Here is a 19,274-nt window from a genome sequence, read left to right as displayed (position 1 = left end):
ATTATTTTCACCTGTTTCCTCTGAGGAAAAACGTATCTCCAATATTTTGTTCTCACCATGTTTTCTTGTTTTGATATCTGATATTTATAAGTGCATTTTGAGATGTCAGCAGGTGTGTAATAGGGTATCCGTATAAAGAAAATTCTAGTTAACAATTTGCAATTCTGTATGTGTGGAGAACAAATACTTTGTTCTGTTTCTCTTTGCATTTTTAGCCTATTTTATATATGCTAGTGAATTTTTATTTTTAATTTTTTAAAGTATTCTTTACATAAACGTAGCATACATACAGAAGAATGCACGAATCATAAGTGTACCTCTTGATGAACTTTATCGCCATCCAGATCAGGAGGAGAATAGTGCCAGCATCCATGGGCCCCTTTCCAGTTATCGTCCCCCAGGCCCAGTGCTAACAGTGGACATTTGTCAACATTGACTGGGTTTGCTTGTTTTTAAACTAGATAAAAATGGAGAGATACAGAACGTACCGTTTCACTCTGACTTTTGCTCACATTTTATCTGTGAGATTCAGCCATGTTTATGTTGTATCTATTTTTACCTTGTTCTTTTTCTTTGTTGTATACGATTCCATTGTATGACTTTATCCTGATTTGTTTATTCATCTTACCATTGGTAGGCATTTGCACACTTCCAGCTTTGGTAGCTGCAAATAATGTGCTTTGAACATTGTTTTATTTATCTTTTGGGATGTGGGTGTGGGGCCATTTCTAGGAGTAGAACTGCTGGGTCATAGAAAATGTGTGTGTTTGGCTTCAATAGATACTGCCAAACAGTTTTCCAGAGTGCTTGACCAGTGCATTCACACTGTCAGTGTATAAGAGTTCTCGTTGTTCCATGCCTTTGCTAACCCTTGCTATTACCAGTCACGTTTATTTCAGTGATACCTCATTATGTCGCTTTAATTTGCATTTTCCTGACTACTAATGGGTTGTGCAACCTTAAAAAAATATTTACTGGCCATTTGCATATCCTCTTTAGCGGTGTGCCGTTTTTCTAGGTACAAGGTGTTCGTGGGTTGTATATCTTCACTCCGTGACTTCCGCTTCCACTCACTTAATAGGGCCCTAAGGAACACAAGTTCTTAAACTTCATGTAGTACAAATTATCAGCATTTTCTTTTACAGATAGTTCTTTCTGTGTCCCATTTAAGAAATCTTTGCTTACCGAAAGGTCGCAAAGACAGTCTCCTCTGTTATCTTTCAGAAGTTTTTTTGTTTTCCTTTCAAATTTAGACTTTCAGTCTTTCTAGAACGTGGTTGGATTTTTTGTTTACTTTTGCATGTTGTGAGAGTCAAGGTTCTCCAGACTTTCTCCAGAAAGTGGATATCTACTTTCCCAGCACTATTACTGAAAGGATTGCTCTTTGTTTTATTGCTCTGTGCTGATAACAGTGATCTTAAATCACTGTGGGTCTGTTTCTGAATTCTGTCCTTCTATAATTATGTCTGCACCATCGCTATACTCTCTTTAATTACTACAACTTTATAATAAGTCTTGATTTCAGATGAATTCTCCAACTTTATTATTTTATTTTTTATTTTTTAAAGATTTTATTTATTTATTTGACAGAGAGAGATACAGCGAGAGGGGGAACACAAGCAGGGGGAGTGGGAGAGGGAGAAGCAGGCTTCCCGCGGGCAGGGAGCCCGATGTGGGGCCCGATCCCAGGACCCCAGGATCATGACCTGAGCCGAAGGTGGATGCTTAACGACTGAGCCACCCAGGTGCCCCCCAACTTTATTTTTAAGATTATTTTGGAAATATTGTCTTTACAATAATCCTGCTGAGAGTTTGAATGCTATAGCCCTGAATATTTTTAGTGTGTTTACGTATATCTATATGTGTATAAATTTTTGACTGCCTTAAGGCTTTTTTGAAGTATTTAAAAGCTTATTTATTTATTTATTTTTAAGAAGATTTTATTTCTTTTCAGGGGGGAGAGCATGAACAGGGAGGGGCAGAGGGAGAGGGACAAGCAGACTCCCCTCTGAGCGGGGAACCTGATGTGGAACTTGATCCCAGGACCCTGAAATCATGACCTGAGCTGAAGTCAGATGCTTAATCAACTGAGCCACCCAGGCACCCCTAAATAAAAGCTTACTTAGAAATAAATGTTACTCTGCCTGTCCAACACTATTTGGAAAATGTAAGTTGGTGGAGACTACAAATTTTGAAAGAGAGAAGATACATGTCTATGTGGTTATCATCTAAAGATGTTAGTGTATGTCTGCCATTTTGTAGATAGGTCTGTTGCCAATAGGAATCAGTGCTAAACCTCTCAGAAGGAAGACAGCAGGAACATGAGCTATATTTTACATCTGAGCTGAAGAGTAGTGTAAATTTTAAAAATATTCATGAATCTTTTAATAGATTTATATTACGTTAATACATTGAATATAATAAATGGAAAGAAACTTTGGAATTCTGTGAACTTGATATTATGAAATTTTGATTAACATAGGAGGAGAGAAGGACATATAAAAGAGGGTAAATCATGGTGGAAAGCAAGCAGGAAAGGGTTAGGAAAGGGGAAATGGTATTTGCTGATGGTCTAGTCATTTAACCAAAGGAAAGAAATAATAAAGTTACATTGTATTAATTATAAATCTCTACACCTTTATGTGAGGAGATAATTTATAAAAATTTCAGTTTATAATATTTAAGGCTTTATCTCTTTAAAATGTACATTTTTTGAGTATCAACATGATTTTCTTTTTTTAAAGCATTACTTTTATGCTTGATCAGGGGCAGCAAACTTTTTCTGTAAAGGACCAGATAGTAAATATTTTGAGCTTCATGGGCCTTAGGGTCTCTGACAACTAGTCAACTCTCCCATTCCCAGAGACAGTATGTAAACAAATGGGTGTGGCTGTCTTCCAATAAAAGTTTACTTACAAAAACAGTTGGTGGTTCAGTGGAACATAGTTTTCCAACCTGTCCACCAGAGTATTAACAGGAACATATACAATTTGATGATGTTAATACTAGGGATTAAGACACTTAATAGAATGGGTATGTTCTGGTGATATTTGGGTGATTACAGTGAGCTGTGAAACAAAGAAGGTAATCCTCTTTGCACAATATGGTTTGGTTGGCTTTATTGAGAAAGTGCCTTTTGAGCACAAATTTGAAAGAGGTAGGGAAATTGATCATATAGAGAGATGGAAGAAGGAGAGAGACTGTTCTAGGCAAAAGGAATGGCTGTTGGCTTGGTTCGAAGGCTGGAGTGTACTTGGCACACTTGAAGACTACAAGGAGAACCTTTGTGAACTGAGTGAGTCAGGGAGAGCCTAGTAGGAAAGAAGCTCAGAGAAGTAACAGATCTGATGAAGTAAGACCCTTTAGATCAAGGTTAGATCCTGGACTTTGATGATAAGTGAATTGAGAAACCATTACAGGATTTTTTTTTTTTTTTTAAGCAGAGTGACATGATCTGGTTTATGTTTTAACAGGACCACTCTGGCTGCTGTGTTGAGAATAGACGATAGAAGGAACAGAGTAGAGAGGGACCAGTTAAAAGCTATTGAAGTAATCCAGGTGAATGATCATGGTGGCTTGGACCTGAGTGAAGTTAGGGTTATTTTGAAGAGAAACAAGGTTCCCTGATGGATTGGATGTGGACTGTGAAAGAGGGAGCGGAGGCAAGAATGATTTCAAAGACTCTGGCCAACTGGAAGGTGGCGTTATCAACCAAGATGGGAAGGGCTACAGGCTTGGGGTGGGAGGAAAACAGGAGCTCACTCTTGGATGTGTTAGTTTGATGCCTATTGGATATGTAAATGAGGTTGTCAAAGAGGCACTTGGATATATGAGTGTGGAATTTGGGAGATAGAGATTTGGTAGTTACCGGCAAATAGTGCTTGAAGTCATTTAATTGGTAGGGGCAAAAGAATTAGTGAAGATAGGGATAGCTCTTGGATCTGACTATGTTGTAAGACTAGAGATCCAGCAATGAAGATTATAAAATCTTCAGGGGGCTTACATTTTAGGGAGAAAGTAAACAAACAAAAATTATATGACGTCAGGAGAGACTGTAATGTAAGTTAAGTGGGTAGGAGGGATAGAGGCTATTTGAGCAGCCCTAGAGGAGTGTCCGCGAACACCCAGTTGATATATGGGCTGTGAATGGCAGGAACTTGGAGCTATGGGGGTCTGGAGGTGGTCATTTGGGAGGTGCTGTAACAGGCTAATGGAGGCCTGGGTTGGACTTGTATCTCTGGACCCACCAGAGAATGAATCATATATGACTTGACTGTGGGGTAAAAGGGAGTCAAAGGAAGGGAAGAAGGACCAGATAGTAGCTACTGAGCTTGTTCTGCTCCAAAGACCTATGGTTTTACATAATCTCTTGAGAGAAGGCAAGTACCTGTCATTTTTTTTTTTGACATGTCAACCAATATTTTTTTATTTTTTTAAAAATTTTATTATGTTTACATTACATCATTAGTTTTTGATGTAGTGTTCCATGATTCATTGTTTGCATGTAACACCCAGTGCTCCATTCAGTACGTGCCCTCTTTAATATCCAACACCAGGCTAACCCATGCCCCCAACCCCCTCCCCTCTAGAACCCTCAGTTTGTTTCTCAGAGTCCCTAGTCTCTCATGGTTCGTCTCCCTCTCTGATTCCCCCCCTTCATTTTTCCCTTCCTACGATCCTCTTTTTTTTTTTTCTTAACATATAATGTATTATTTGTTTCGGAGGTGTAGGTCTGTGATTCGTCAGTCTTACACAATTCACAGCGCTCGCCATAGCACATACCCTCCCCAATGTCCATCACCCAGACACCCCATCCCTCCCACCCCCCACCACTCCAGCAACCCTCAGTTTGTTTCCTGAGATTAAAAAAATATGGAACGCTTCATGAATTTGCGTGTCATCCTTGCACAGGGCCATGCTAATCTTCTCTGTATTGTTCCAATTTTAGTATATGTGCTGCCCAGGGGAGCACGAGTACCTGTCATTTTTATCTTTAAGTTTATTGATCACTTATTACATACTTGCCTCTGGACTAAGTGCTTTCTATGTAATTTATTATTGAATCCTCACAACCTGGGCGGTCTTTCCTATAGATTAATTCCCATTTTTCTGATGAGGAAATGGCCTTGGGAAGGTTAAGGAACTTACCCACAGTCATGGTTGCTGTGGTACAGACAGGGCAGCAGCCTGATGACAGCCAAGTGTTTGCTGTTTACCATGTCCGCCTGCCTCCCCCTGGGGGTGGTCATGCTCTGTGGGGCGGGCCGTTCCTTCCTAATGAAGATAGGGGCCAACTAATCTGGAGTGGTTTCAGTCTTCATCAGACTTGAGGGGGATTTAATCATTTTTCGTGAAGAAGTGAAGAACAATAAACAAATGCATTAGTTAGGAGATTATATGGCTGTAGTGGAAAGTCGTTACAAGGAAGAACATAGCTGGGTTAGAGTTCTCAGTAGACACAGAAAGTTGCCTCGGCGGCACAGTTGTCCAGGTACTTTGTTGAAATGCATTTGACATGATCTCACCAAGGAAGCTTTATCTTTTGACATGAGCAGAATTCTAAGGAAAGGGGGTAGTCATGGAGTGGTAGGGGGTGGGGAAGTGGTCTTTGTATAGGTTGAGTGTGTTAAAGGAAGCCCTTGATTGAAATGTGCAACTTGAGAGCTGTGGGCACCATGTGATGGAGGAGACTCCTGAGCTGGAGTTTTTAGTTAATAGGAGAGGCAATTGGGAGTCCCATGGGCTCTTCAGAGGACAGGGACCGGATCCAAATGATGCTTGGAAAAGGTGGATTTTCTTGCATTAATTGGAGTGGGGCACAGCCAGAGGCAGACATGCCTGGGATCATTGTGTGGGCTTTCCGGTACCTCTCTGAAGCAGGCAGATGACCACTTTCGTTCACTCAGTGAAGGTGTGGTTAGACACACTGTGAAGGGTGGTTTCCCAAACACTTTGATTTTCCCACGTTTCTTATTTGAGGATGCTGGGAAAGCAAAGCATTTTCCTTATGAATTTTAAGAAAGAGTGTGTTTTGGGAGGGGTAGTAATGAAACTATTAATCTTATGTATTTAATGCACCCACCAGTGATCGGTCTCTTAATGATGCTAATTTAACATGAACTATTCCTACCCTCTGCTAGTTCTTCGGTTGTTGTATCTGCAGTAGGCGACAGGAGCGGCCTAGCTCAATAGTAGTGGACGACCTGAATCTTAATTTTGTCTAGTGAACGTCACAGTTGGACCCCCTGAAAACTCAAAGTGTATTCTATAGCATAGCACTTCCTTAGGATGAGATTTAAAATTTTTACTTGCATAATGCTATTACATGTTTTTCTCTTCCTTTAACTTTTTCATTACAGTGAACAAAACTTCACGAACTGTTCTATAATGCAATTTTAAAGTTATCATTCTTAGTATGTGAACATAAGCCCCCAGTTTCATTGCCTGAGTGGTAGTGATGTGCATGGGGGTCTGCAGTTTTTAATTGAACTTCAAAGACAGGAATTCTCGAAAGACAGGACTTCTTGACTCTGGGGTTCTGGGTGAGTGTCAGGGAGTCCATGAATGGCCACAGTTGTCAATAGTGTTTTGTCTAAATGAGCATTTGCTCTTAGCAGATCTCAAAGAGGTCACTGATCTACCAAAAGATAAGAACTGCTTTTTGTAGAGGGACAGCTGAACGAGTAGACATACATCTTATTTAAGACTTCCCTAGCTGGTAAAAACTTCAGTTGTGAAATAGTGTAGTCCAGCTTTGGCTGGATTGCTGCTTCAGCTCTGTCAGTTGACCTGGAATCCAAAAAAAAAACCTAGTCCAGTCTTGCTCTTTTATTGGAAACTGCAGTGGCCTGCGTCCTTTAATCTTTGCTATTGAACGATATTGTGAGTTTTGGGTACCTTTGAGTAGTGGTGTTTCCTGTTTCTGTTAGTAAGTGTCGTGTGAAAAAAGGATTTTCCTACTAGGCAGTCATAAAGCCTAAAATTTTTAGTTTATTAAAGCTCTGAGAAGTCCTGCAGAAAAAGAAATCTAACTTTGTCAAACTTACTTGAACAGGACCTTTCTTTTGTGTGTGAGACCTAAACACAATCTACAGAACTAATGAAGCGATCTCTAATGCCCTTCTCTAGTTAATTCCCTGACATGGATGGTGGTGTTTGGAGGGGCCCTTTCTGGGTTCACGGTTAGGTTTTGTCCAGGAACACCTGCTGTGATGAAAGTGGAGTTGGCACGCCCTGGGAAACAGGCAGGATAGATGACATGACAAAATATGCGGAAACAGTCTGCTTCAGTCATTTTGACTTGGGTTGCAGAAAGTGATGAGAGTTAAAGTTACGGAAATAAGTTTTGAAGGTATGCACCCAAATTTAATAATACATATAAAAAGCTAGAGGAATGTATGTAGTAGATTAGGAGAGGATGGAACTTTAGCCGTAATTTTTTAAACTCGCTGGGAAGATCATTTATTGTTATCTTTGTAAAGACACTTGGAAAATGAAATAATTCAAAAGATAAGCGAGGGGAAAAATTGGTTAAGAGTTGGAAAGAGCATTATTTGGGGGAGGTTCTGATTTTGGTGTTTCACAAAAATAATGTGTTATTTTGGTGACAGAAACTTACTGCCCTACAGTAGATTTAGTTTATATTACTTTGGGACTCAAGTCCATTTTCTTACACACATTCCAGTGGAGAATGAGAATATTGAATAAGAACAGTGTGTGTCTTGAAAGTAAATAACCTCCACATTGATAAGAATTGTGGCATGCCTGGGTACTGAGTGTCTTGCCTGCGATCCCAGAGACTGTTCAGAAGCTGTTCCAGTTCATTGGGTCAAAAATCCACTATTTACGAAAAGCTAAATGCGGATTTGCACGATTGACCATAATGGCTTCAATTTTGAAAGATAGTGGTATCAGGGAGCACTTCCAGTCGGTGGGATAATTTGAGAATCGTCCATGCTCAGATGGCTAAAATATTGTACTTTTTGCTACTTCATCACTCTATTTTAAAAATGGGGGTGGGGGGAGAGGATAAAGGCCTGTTGAGAAGGTGGAAGAATGTCAACTGGAGAGTAAATCACAGTAACCCTGTGAAGCCACTCCTTAGTTAACAACTGCCTGAAGGTTAACCGTCCTTTAGAAGCCTGTCCGTTTGGAGAGGCTGACTGGGGGCTTCTGCCCCTGTTGTTGTGGATGTGTGTGCATGCACGGGTGGGTCAGGTGAAGGGAAAAGAGGACTTGTGAATAGGGTAGAAGGTGTGGAGAACAGAAAGCTAACAGTAAATCCTAAAACTTGGAGCACTGGGAAAATTTGACTATTTTAAACTATACTGCTCACTTAAAATAGTAAAATTATACCATTATTCTTTCAGTATGAGGGAGAGATAAAAATACAGTTTTTCTAAATTGGAAAATTTGCTGTAATCTTGCTGCTGATGACTGATTTCTTCCAACAGTTGCAAGGCAGTTTTTGCTCTGATAGGTTGATAAAGGAAACAAAATCAAGAACATATTGGAAGTTCTCAGAGAAAATTACAGTTTAGGTATGTGTTGGGGGTGGATAGTTAGACATTTTAATTGAAATAAAACAGTTTTATACTAATATGGGATCACTGTGGGTGTAGATTTGTAGTACATCTGCTCTTGAAACATTTCAGTAGGGTTAAATGTATGTTAATGCTTTTGCAAGAAAATTATTTTTGATCACATCCTTAGTCTAAGGAAACTAGCTTAGGAAATTGGTTTCTTAAACAATATAGATATTATACTTGCATTTAGAGAATGAATTAGGGATTCTGTGTACTGCCTTAAAAATTTCAAAGAGTTCAGATTTTTTGATTGTGTTCCTCTCTAGTGGTGAGGAAAGTTAACAGTAATTAATACAACACATGATTAAAGCAAACTTATGTACCTGGGGAGTGACCACAGTCTGCTCTATGCCTCCAAACATCGTTTTAAGGCACCTACTTTGGATATTATGAAAGACTGCTAATGGTTTAGTCTGTCCAACTGAAAACAACTTCTCTAGCGTGTAGATTGAAAATATCTCAGTTGACCTTTCCCTGTTGATTTAGATAATGCATATGATAGAAGATTAATATCGAGGGCTAGGTATCTGCCAGGCTTTAGCCTTTTTTAATTTATTTTTATTTATTTTTATTTTTGTGAACCAACGTTTATACTGTGATGAGTTAAGCAGTGTAGTAATCTTGAGGATTTATAGATCCATCAGATTTTAGAATAGGAAGGATTCTTACCAATAAGGCAGACCGTGGGTTTTCATTGTCATAGTATGGAGGTGCTCATTACCACTGTGGACTCCCTCGCTCCGTCTCAAGTCTGCTGAATTAAAATCTTAGGGTGTGGGGCTTGGGAATTTGTATTAAACAAGCTCTCCAGGGGAATGTCCTTTTCACTGCAGTTGAACAATGGCTGGTGTAGTTTATGGCTTTCTTTCATGGATGTGGAAAGAAGCCCAGGGAGGGGGGAAAGTGACTGGTTTTGCAGGAACCACAACTTTGTCTTCTGCACTATGAGAAGGACGATCTTTTTCTAGGGTGCCCATGACCTCATCAGAGTAGTCCCATCCCTTTCTAAGTACAGAATTGGAAGAGGTCCAAATTACCTCTCATTTTTACCCTATGCCAACACCACACATATATGACTTCAGTCTCATATTCAGCCCAGCTTGTCTGCGCGTGTGTGCACCGAGTGCGTATATGCTTATTTTGTGAAAGATACTTATCACCACTATACCTACACGTTCAGAATAATAATAATAAAAAGTTTACGGGGGCTTACAGAGGACTCAATTTTAATGAGAAGGGCTGCATGTGTGAAGTACTTACTCTCTTTTAATGGCACCCATTTTCCCCCTAGAACTTTCTTGAGCGAGTGTGAATTGTAGCCAGAATACTTCTTTCCTCTTCAGACCCTTAACTGTGATTAATATAAAAAGGCACTTGTCAAAAGGGTTTGAAATGGCAGCCTTGATATTGGAGCATGTGGCTGAAGAGATAGGTCTCCATCCACTCACCCCATTATGTTATTTAACTTACCAATTCAACAATTTGTCTTCTGCTCCCTGCTTAAGAGACGATGGCCATATAAGCTGTTGTTAACCGGATCAGCGGGGTGGGATATTATTTCCCTTAGAGCGAAACCGCAACTTTCCTTGAGGATTTAGCACACGTTAGGAGAGCACCCCGGTGAAGCCGAAGCCGTTCAGAGATGCAGTGCGGGTTGTTCGGCAACTCTCCGTCTCCGAGAGGGATTACTTTGGGGTTTAACGGAAACATCCTTTTCGTGTTTATTGTATTAATGAAACTTTTTAGGATCCATGAGAGAGAGATTATGGTTTAGTGTTTAAAATAATGTAGCTTGATGAACCTTTTTTATTTGAATGGGAAACTCGTTTCCGTTGATTTGCAGCTTCAAAAAGTGAATCTTTTGGAAATTAAAGTGCATTAATTTAGTTATTCTGTATGGAAACAAAAACATAGAAAGTTAAAATTTGCATAAGTGAAGACCTTGATGATTGCAGATTATAGTGTGGTGGAGGTTAAGGAATAAGAGCCCATAGAATCTGTAAAAACAAATTCAGTCTAACCACTTAATGGCATGTGCAAGTAATTTGCCAATTAAATATTTCTAGTATCTGAAAGATCTTCAAAGTAAAGAGTGGAGGTTCTTAATCTTTCTTAATTTCATACTTTCAGAAACATAATAGAAAATTACTAAATTTTTGATCACTTTTCATTCAAAATTTTAATATATGAGCTAAGAGAAGGATGGATTTTAAGTATTTGAGGAAAATTATTGCTTTTTGAGAAATGTGTAAGCTATGATACTTCCAAATCACACTGTGCCTGATTTTTTTGGTATCATTTGTAAATATTTGATTCCCAGGTAACAGTTTTCATTATAATTAAGACTTCAGATTTTGGAGTTTTACCATTTTGATGGTCACCTACTATGTTTAGAACATTGTGCTAAGCATACTTAGCTCCAGAACAACGCTCTAAGGTAGATATTTTGTTCCCATTTTACAGAGAGAATTGAGTCAGAGTTAGTAATTTGCTTAATGTCACTCATTAGTAAGAGGCAGATCTGACAGTCGCAGGTTTTTTAACAAAACAGGTTTATTGAGATAAAATTCACCTGCTTAAAGTGTATATAATTCAGTGGTTTTTAGTATATTCACAGATTTGTGCAGCCATCGCCACAATTTTAGAACATTTTCATCACCCCAAGGACATGTTTATCATCCCATACCTTAGCAGTCCTCACTCCCCCTCCCGTTTTCTCCTTGTCCCTCCAGTCCTAGGCAACCAGTAATCTATTTTCTGTCTCTGTGTATTTGCTCATTCTGGGCATTTCACATAAATGGAATCCTACAATATGTAGCCCTTACAGACAGGCTTCTTAGTATGTTCTCAGGGTTCATCCATGATCTAGCATTTAACAGTACTCTTTTCCTTTTTATTGATAAGTAATATGTTGCTATGGACATACCACATTTTGTTTATCCATCCTTTAGTTAATGGATATTTGGACTTTTCCCCACTTTTTGGCTATTATGAATAATGCTACCATGAACATTTGTGTACAGATTTTTGTGTGAACATATGTTTTAATTTCTCTTGGGTATATACTTAGGGGTGGAATTGTTGGGGCATTTGGTAACTATGTTTAACTTCTTGAAGAACTGCCAAATGATTTTCCAAAGTGACTGCATGGTTTTACATCCCCACCAGCAGTGTATGAGGGTTTTGATTTATTAATATCCTCACCAATACTTGTTATTAGTGGTGATGAAGTGGTTATCTCCTTGTCGTTTTGGTTTGCATTTTCTTGATGGCTAATGATGTTGAGCACCTTGTATGTGTTTATTGGCCATTTATATGTCTTTTTTGGAGAAATATCTACTGAAATCCTTTTGCCATTTTTAAAATTGGGTAATTTGTCCTTTTATTATTGAGTTACAAGAGTTCTTTATATATTCCAGAGTTCTTTATCAGACACATGATTTGCAGAATTTTTCTACCATTTTGTAGTCTGTCTTTTCACTGTGTTGCTGGATAGTAACCTTTGGAGAACAAAAGTTTTAAATTTTGATGAAATCCAATTTATGTATTATTTCCATGTGTTCCATGTGTCATAATCTAAAAAATCATTCTTAATCTAGAGTCACAGAAATTTATGCCTGTGTTTTCCAGTAAGAACATCACAGTTTTAGCTCTTATACTTAGGTCTTTGCTCTATTTTGAGTGAGTTTTTGTATATGGTGTGAGGTAGGGTTCTAACATCTTTTTTTTGCATGTTGCAGAACAATTTGTTGAAAAGACTAATTTTTCCATATTGAATTATCTTGTCATTCTTATCGAAAAGCAAGTGACCAAAAGTATGTTTATTTCTTGACTCTTAATTCTTTTCCATTTGCCTGTATGTCTGTCTTTATACTGGTATCACACAGTCTTGATTACTGTAGCTTTGTAGTAAATTTAAAATACAACTTTGGGGCGCCTGGGTGGCTCAGATGGTTGGGCGTCTGCCTTCGGCTCAGGTCATGATCCCATGGTCCTGGGATCGAGTCCCGCATCGGGCTCTCTGCTCCTTGGGAGCCTGCTTCTCCCTCTGCCTCTCTCTCTCTCTCTCTCTCTGTCTCTCATGAATAAATAAATAAAATCTTTAAAAAAAAAAATACAACTTTGTTCTTTTTCAAGATTGTTTTGGCTATCCTAGGTCCCTTAAATTTCCATTTGAATTTTAGGGTCAACTTGTCTGTTTCTGCAAAGAAGCCAGCTAGACTTCTGATAGGGATCTACTGAATCTGTAGATCACTTTGGGGTAATATTGCCATCTTAACAATATTAAGTCTTCCAGTCTATGAACATGGAATATCTTTCCATTTAGTTGTTAATTTCTGTCAACAGTGTTTTGTAGTTTTTGGAGTATAGGTTTTGCATGTCTTTTGTTAAATTTACCCTTAAGTATTTTATTCTTTTTGAGGCTATTGTAAATGGAGTTGTTTTTTTAATTTCATTTTTGGGTTGATTACTTTTGGTGTCTAGGAATGCAATTGATTTTTGTATATTGTTCTTGTATCCTTTAGCCTTGCTGGATTCATTTATTAGTTCTGATAGTTTTTTAGTGGATTCCCTAGGACTTTCTATAGACAACATCATGTGGTCTGTGACCCAGCTTTTAAAATTTACAACTTTTTCTGCTATAACCATACTCTGTAGCCTGGGAAATTTATTAACTTAGGAGAAATTACTTGACTTTTTGGGATTATGTTTAGGGAAGAAACAATTGCCACAAACAATTGCCAATAATTTTTTTATAATCTTTAAAAAAGTACAGTAGATGTTAAGGCTGGAAACATTTATGGGGAAAGCAAAGTCCCACAGATAAACTCAAAGGATCCTTGAGCTTATTTGGTGAAGTCTTGCTTTAAATAATATCATCATTATTTGGTGATACTATGGGAACTGTAGGCCTTCCAAACATAGTTTGTTTGGCACAGACTGAAATAACAATGATTATGCTTTAAGAGATAAGCGTTCTAATTTGTTTTTACTTTCAGGAGTAGTGGCTGAGCTAAGAAAAGTATGACTTTAAATACCCAAAACATATAATCAGGTGCGTCATTCCTGTTCCAGTGCTAATTCAGTTTTGCTTCTTTGCCTATCTGACCTCAACCTGGGGTTAAGATTTTAAGGCCTTGTGTTTTAGACTAGGAGAGACCTCCTTCTCATTCTTTTTAAGTTGGTGATAAACCTGGCATGTGATGCTTATTTGAAAGCTATCAGCTGGTGAGTTATGAATTATAGTTACATATATAGCTCACTGAATAAGTAACCAAAAAGCCTGGAACGTTTGGGGTTTCCTCTTTCCCACCCAGGAATACAAGTTAGGTTTCGAAAGGCCAGGGAACGGTAAAGGTTTAGTGATAGGATGGCCTTCACGTTGACTACTGGAGTCTTTTATAGTAAAGCTCATGGAATTTCCCATGGGAGCCAGAGTACAGAGCAGAAATTGGAAATTGCTTTGGTTTTTAGTTTTTGATTTTCTAGCTATAAAATAGGAAGAGTACTCTTATCTTTCATTGCCTTGCAAGGCAGTCAAATCTCAAAACAATCAAATGTTAAATGAGAAAGCTCTTTGCGCCTCCTAAAAGGAGAAAAGAATATTAACCTGAGGTGATGTTACACTGTCTTCCAAAGTGAAGGGGGGAAATTCCAGGAACCATTGTGACTCTTGGCTCATAGATGTTTCTGTTCATGAAGCAACAGGAAAGTGTAGAGACCAAGCATTTCAGAAAATAAATGCCCCAGAATGACGTACGGAGCAGGATGAAGTATTCATTGACTTGGGAACCTATACAGTACTTTTGGACAAAATGGGTGAGTTTTGCAGAGTGGCAAAATTTGATATTTTAATTCTTTAAAAGAGTTGATTAGTGATGAAAATGAGTAGAAATATTGGTAGTTTTCCTTTTTGGTAAGAATCCTGCTCCCTTCTGTCTCAGTCATTTGGTCTGTCCAGTTAGAGTGGCTTGGCAGTCTTACGATATTTGAGTACATAAACCTTTGTTAGGTAAATTAGGAGAGTATAAAATGAATTTTGTAGAAATTGTACCAAATGGTTTAAAAAAAAAAAAAAAAACGCCTCTGGGTCTCTTTCTCTGCAGTGTCCCATGAACAGGTCTTCTTCCACAGCAAGCTTTTCTTCACCATAAAGGTGGCATCAAGTCCTTGGGGTTTAAAAATAGTATTTGCTCGGGCAAGTGAGGCCAGCGTCTGTAACTGCCTGGAGCAGGATCTGTCATGTCTCAGTGACCTGGGGTGGCTTTGGTCCAAAGCACGGTGATTGGGCCCTTAATTCACTTCTGAGGAAATGAACCGTTCTTCATGCTGTTGCTCTCCACTGAAAAACTCCCTCACGGGTTTATCTGGATAAATCCTTGGCAGCCTTCAGCACCCAGATCATGTTTTGTCTTCTCCAAGGAGCCTTCTTCTCTTCTGTAAATGCCTCCCTCCTGAAGCTTCTGTTTCCTTGCCGTGAGGAACTCCTGCAGGTGAACACTTACTATGGTACCCTGTCAGGATCTGCTGTGTAGTTGTTTCTTGTGGATTAGACTCCGATACAGCAGCATGCCTTCTACCACCATTCTGCGTCCCACTCGGTGAGTACGGTGTGCACAGGCTTTGCTACTTCCGAGTTGTTAGCTAGCTAGCTAAGCCCTGGCGTTCTTACCGTAGCCAGTTTGTCAGAGCCCCTGAGAACTAGTAACGGGACCACATTCTCAGGGTCACATCAGTGTAACCCGTCCAGCTCCAGGGAGCATCAGCCGCATGGGAAGTGAAGAGGAGGTCATCCACTTTTTTGCCCAATGTGGCGGCCTGTGTGTCCTCTTGTGTCTAGAAGTGGCCTGTGTTTATACATTATTGTGTTACATTCGCTGGACTGGAGACTCTTTCCTACCTCCATCCTGTTATATGTTTGTCTGTTTCAGTGGGAAGTTAAAAATTAGTAAGGAGTTGGGGCGCCTGGGTGGCTCAGTCATTAAGCGTCTGCCTTCGGCTCGGGTCATGATCCCAGGGTTCTGGGATCGAGCCCCACATCGGGCTCCCTGCTCAGCAGGAGGCCTGCTTCTCCTTCTCCCACTCCGCCTGCTTGTGTTCCCTCTCTCGCTGTCTCTCTCTGTCAAATAAATAAATAAAATCTTAAAAAAAAATTAGTAAGGAGTTAATCTAACTTTTCCATAACTTTTTGGGGCAGTGTTTTTAACAATGAGGTCCTAGACCCTTGTATCAGAAACACTAGCTATGCTGGTTAAAATGCAGACCCTCAACCCCCGATAGACAGTGAGTCAGTCTAGGAGTGGAACTGAAGGCTTTAATAAGCAAGACTGATGATTCTTAAGCACTTCCCTGAAATCTTAGGAAATGATTGTTGAAATAGCTTCTCAGTAAATGGAAACTGTAGTACCTCAGAGGGTTAATGCCACTGTCTTTTTTTTTTTTTTTTTAAAGATTTTATTTATTTATTTGGCAGAGAGAGAGCGAGCGAGAGCAGAAACACAAGCAGGGGGAGTGGGAGAGGGAGAAGCAGGCTCCCCGCTGAGCAGGGAGCCCAATGTGGGACTCGATCCCAGGACCCTGGGATCATGACCCGAGCCGAAGGCAGACGCTTAACGACTGAGCCACCCAGGCGCCCAATGCCACTGTCTTTAACCTGTTGCTCTACTCTCACCCTTTCCTGACTCGTTTACATTCTGTTTAGTAGGTAGTTGCTCTAAGCCTACCGAACCAGCCACAGTGGGACAACCAGATGTGAAGAAAAGGGCCTTTTGCTCTCAAGGTGCTAGTCATCTATGTGGAAAGAAAAGATATACAATAAATATGTGCGCTCGCAGCACATACCTGCATATATATACATATTATATAAATAAATCTTGAAAGCTGATTACTACCAATAGTACAGGTCTATAGGATTGACAGTTTGTAGAGTTATGTCTTCGGGATCACATACAGCTCTACACTTTTTTTTTAAGATTTTATTTATTTATTTGACAGATACACAGCGAGAGAGGTAACACAAGCAGGGGGAGTGGGAGAGGGAGAAGCAGGCTTCCTGCCGAGCAGGGAGCCCGATGCGGGGCTCGATCCCAGGACCCTGGGATCATGACCTGAGCCGAAGGCAGACGCTTAACGACTGAGCCACCCAGGCGCCCCGAGAGAGTGACTGGGTTTCAGTATTTCAAGCAGACTTCATAAGAGAGAAAAGATCTGTGGTATAGTTGCAGGCGGTGCTAGACTTTAGAGTTCAAAGTTCACAGTTTTGAATTCAAGTCAGAGCCTCTACTAGGCAGTAAATGTTACTTTAATTATAGGAAAACTAATTAGGTTACAGTGAGGCACATTTTAAATTCATTTACTAATTCTTGAGTGACTTAAATTTATGTATGTATATTTCCAGTCTTAGACCATATAAATATTAAAATGAATAATAAGTCTCATAGCTTTATATACCAGTATTTGGTTACTACCGTCTGTTACTTTGTATGGGACACTGAAGGAGAGAGAAGTCAGGAAAAGGAAGAATGTCATTTTTGAAAGCTGTGCATGATTATTACGTAAAACTTTACTCCATCTGCATGCTTGGCAGAAAAATGACTAGGACACCATTTTTGTTTACATTTTATTATGGTATGAAATTTTTACAGTGTAAAAATTGTGTTTTTTCTTTTGGTCACATCTTTGTCATTTGAACATCATTTCCCACTAGATACTTTATTGGTCTAGATTAGAAGATTGTGGGAGCCTTCTCTGAACCTCTGTGGGGCCTGCTTCATGCAGAGGTATGGAAATTTAGAATGGAAAGAAGCTACGGATTTTCTAGGGCACTATCTGTTTTACCACTGAGGACTTATGCATAGACCCATTAGAACAGTACTTGGCACATGGCTAATGCCTCAGAAAGGTTAGTCCTGATTAGTAGTAGCATTTGAAGCCAAGCCATTGGAATTTTGGTTCAGGAATTTCTTAGATGTTTTAGAGCTGTAAAGAAACTTGTTTTTCCTGCTTAATTTATTTCATCGAGGACAACCATCACCCTCACTCTCTGGGGATCTTTCCTTTTTTGTTTTTTTCTTTTAAATCCCAATTCTTGTTTCACTTCCTTTCCCCCCCCCCCCTTCCTAAAAGACAGAATAAATTCAAGGAAATTGAGAGTTGTACTTTAAAACTTTTTTGTTATTGTCCTCTTCAGGGCCAGCCTGAGATTTTCTGCCACCTTTTATAAAATTTATGCCCAGCATAGTTCTGATTTTTACTGCCTTCTCTGCAGAAAAACACCCATCCTTCTGCTGATGGCAGCACTGGCCTGTTTCTTCATGGCCAAACTTAAAAACTTTCTGGAAATGTTAAAAACATGGAATAAAAACTTGTGGATGAAATGGGGTAGAAGTAGGAAATTTGGGGGAAACAGTGGAAACCTGTGCCAAAGTTTTTGGCTCCTTTTGGAGAACTAAAGGACTAACTTCTTTTTTCTTTTTTAATGGGTGCAAGGGGAGGGGGAATCCCCAAGGTATCAGGCACAGTTTGCTCATAAAAATGAGCAGGTTTGGTAGATATATTTAAGGAAGTGAAGGCCAGGACAAAATTCCATTAATATAATAATTTGTGTCCCTCTGCCCTCCAAACACATTTTTGTTGGGAGGGGGGAGACTTGTAAATAGAAATGTGAAGCTTTAGAAAAGTCAGGTTTTTCCTTTTGTTTTCTTTGTCAGTTTTCTTACCGATATATTTGTGGTAGAGGCTCAAAAGAGGTGAAGGATCATTACTAGTACATTTGGTGCCCATCTAAAATGGGATTCTGTGGACGATGTGCTGTATCAAGTTGAAGAATTGGGCTGTGGGCTCTACTTCCCCATCACCTTTGTCTTTAAACGCCTTTCTCTCAGGACTAGTGGAACTTTTTAAAGCTCAAATGGTCTTAGTGCTGTTGAGTATGTGCTTCACAATATATCTGACTGATTTCTAAATCCTCAGTAACTTTTTTTAAAAATTGAAGTGTATTTAGCATACAGTGTAGTATTAGTTTCAGGAGTACAACATAATGATTTAACAATTCTATCTATCTATCTATCTATCTATCTATCTATCTATCTATATATACAGTGCTCACCATGATAAAGTAGTCACCATCATTTGTTTCTTGAATTCCACATAGGAGTGAAGTCACATGGTATTTGTCTTTCTCTGCCTGACTTATGTCACTTGAAGATGACACAAACAGATGGAAAAATATTCCATGCGCATGGATTGGGAGAACCAATATTATTAAAGAGTCGAGAACTTTTTAATAACTTGAAAAAGGACTATATTTAAGACTTGTATAGTGCTGTGTGTGTTTCTATATGTACATATGTCCCCTGTGTTTAGAAAATAATACTTGTTGAAACAAAACATGTGAGATGATGATATTAGATTTAGATGATTATTTTGGTTTGGTTTCCTACTGCCTTCTAGGCGTGCGTGCGTGCATGCGTGTATCTGTGTGTGACTTCTTGATTTTTTCTTCTCTTTATTGGTGGGACTATTAATTTTGGTTTCTTGACTGATTGCATGAAGATTCCAACTTTTATTTTTGCCACGGTTTTATAACCTGTGTGGTTTTAAAGTTGAATTATTTTTTATAAGGAGAAAGTAGCAATATCCTTTTAGTAACTTACTATATAAGGATAAATCTAATTTGTTTTTATCTTT

General features: G+C 39.0%; 1 protein-coding gene and 1 non-coding gene across 2 annotated transcripts in view; one reads left to right on the top strand and one right to left on the bottom strand.

The window, feature by feature from the left end:
• The window catches only part of SLC25A13 (solute carrier family 25 member 13), a 177,130-nt gene that overhangs the window by 68,952 nt on the left and 88,904 nt on the right, over positions 1–19,274 (top strand). The window lies entirely within an intron of this gene.
• LOC123326475 lies at positions 4,867–4,972 on the bottom strand. Its single transcript, XR_006541115.1, has one exon. It is a non-coding gene; the product is annotated as a U6 spliceosomal RNA (small nuclear RNA).

The sequence above is a fragment of the Neomonachus schauinslandi genome, chromosome 12 (assembly GCF_002201575.2).
Source record: "Neomonachus schauinslandi chromosome 12, ASM220157v2, whole genome shotgun sequence".
NCBI classification, from domain to species: Eukaryota; Metazoa; Chordata; class Mammalia; order Carnivora; family Phocidae; genus Neomonachus; species Neomonachus schauinslandi.
The sequence above is the reverse complement of the archived record's forward strand: the minus strand, read 5'-3'. Positions and strand labels throughout refer to the sequence as shown.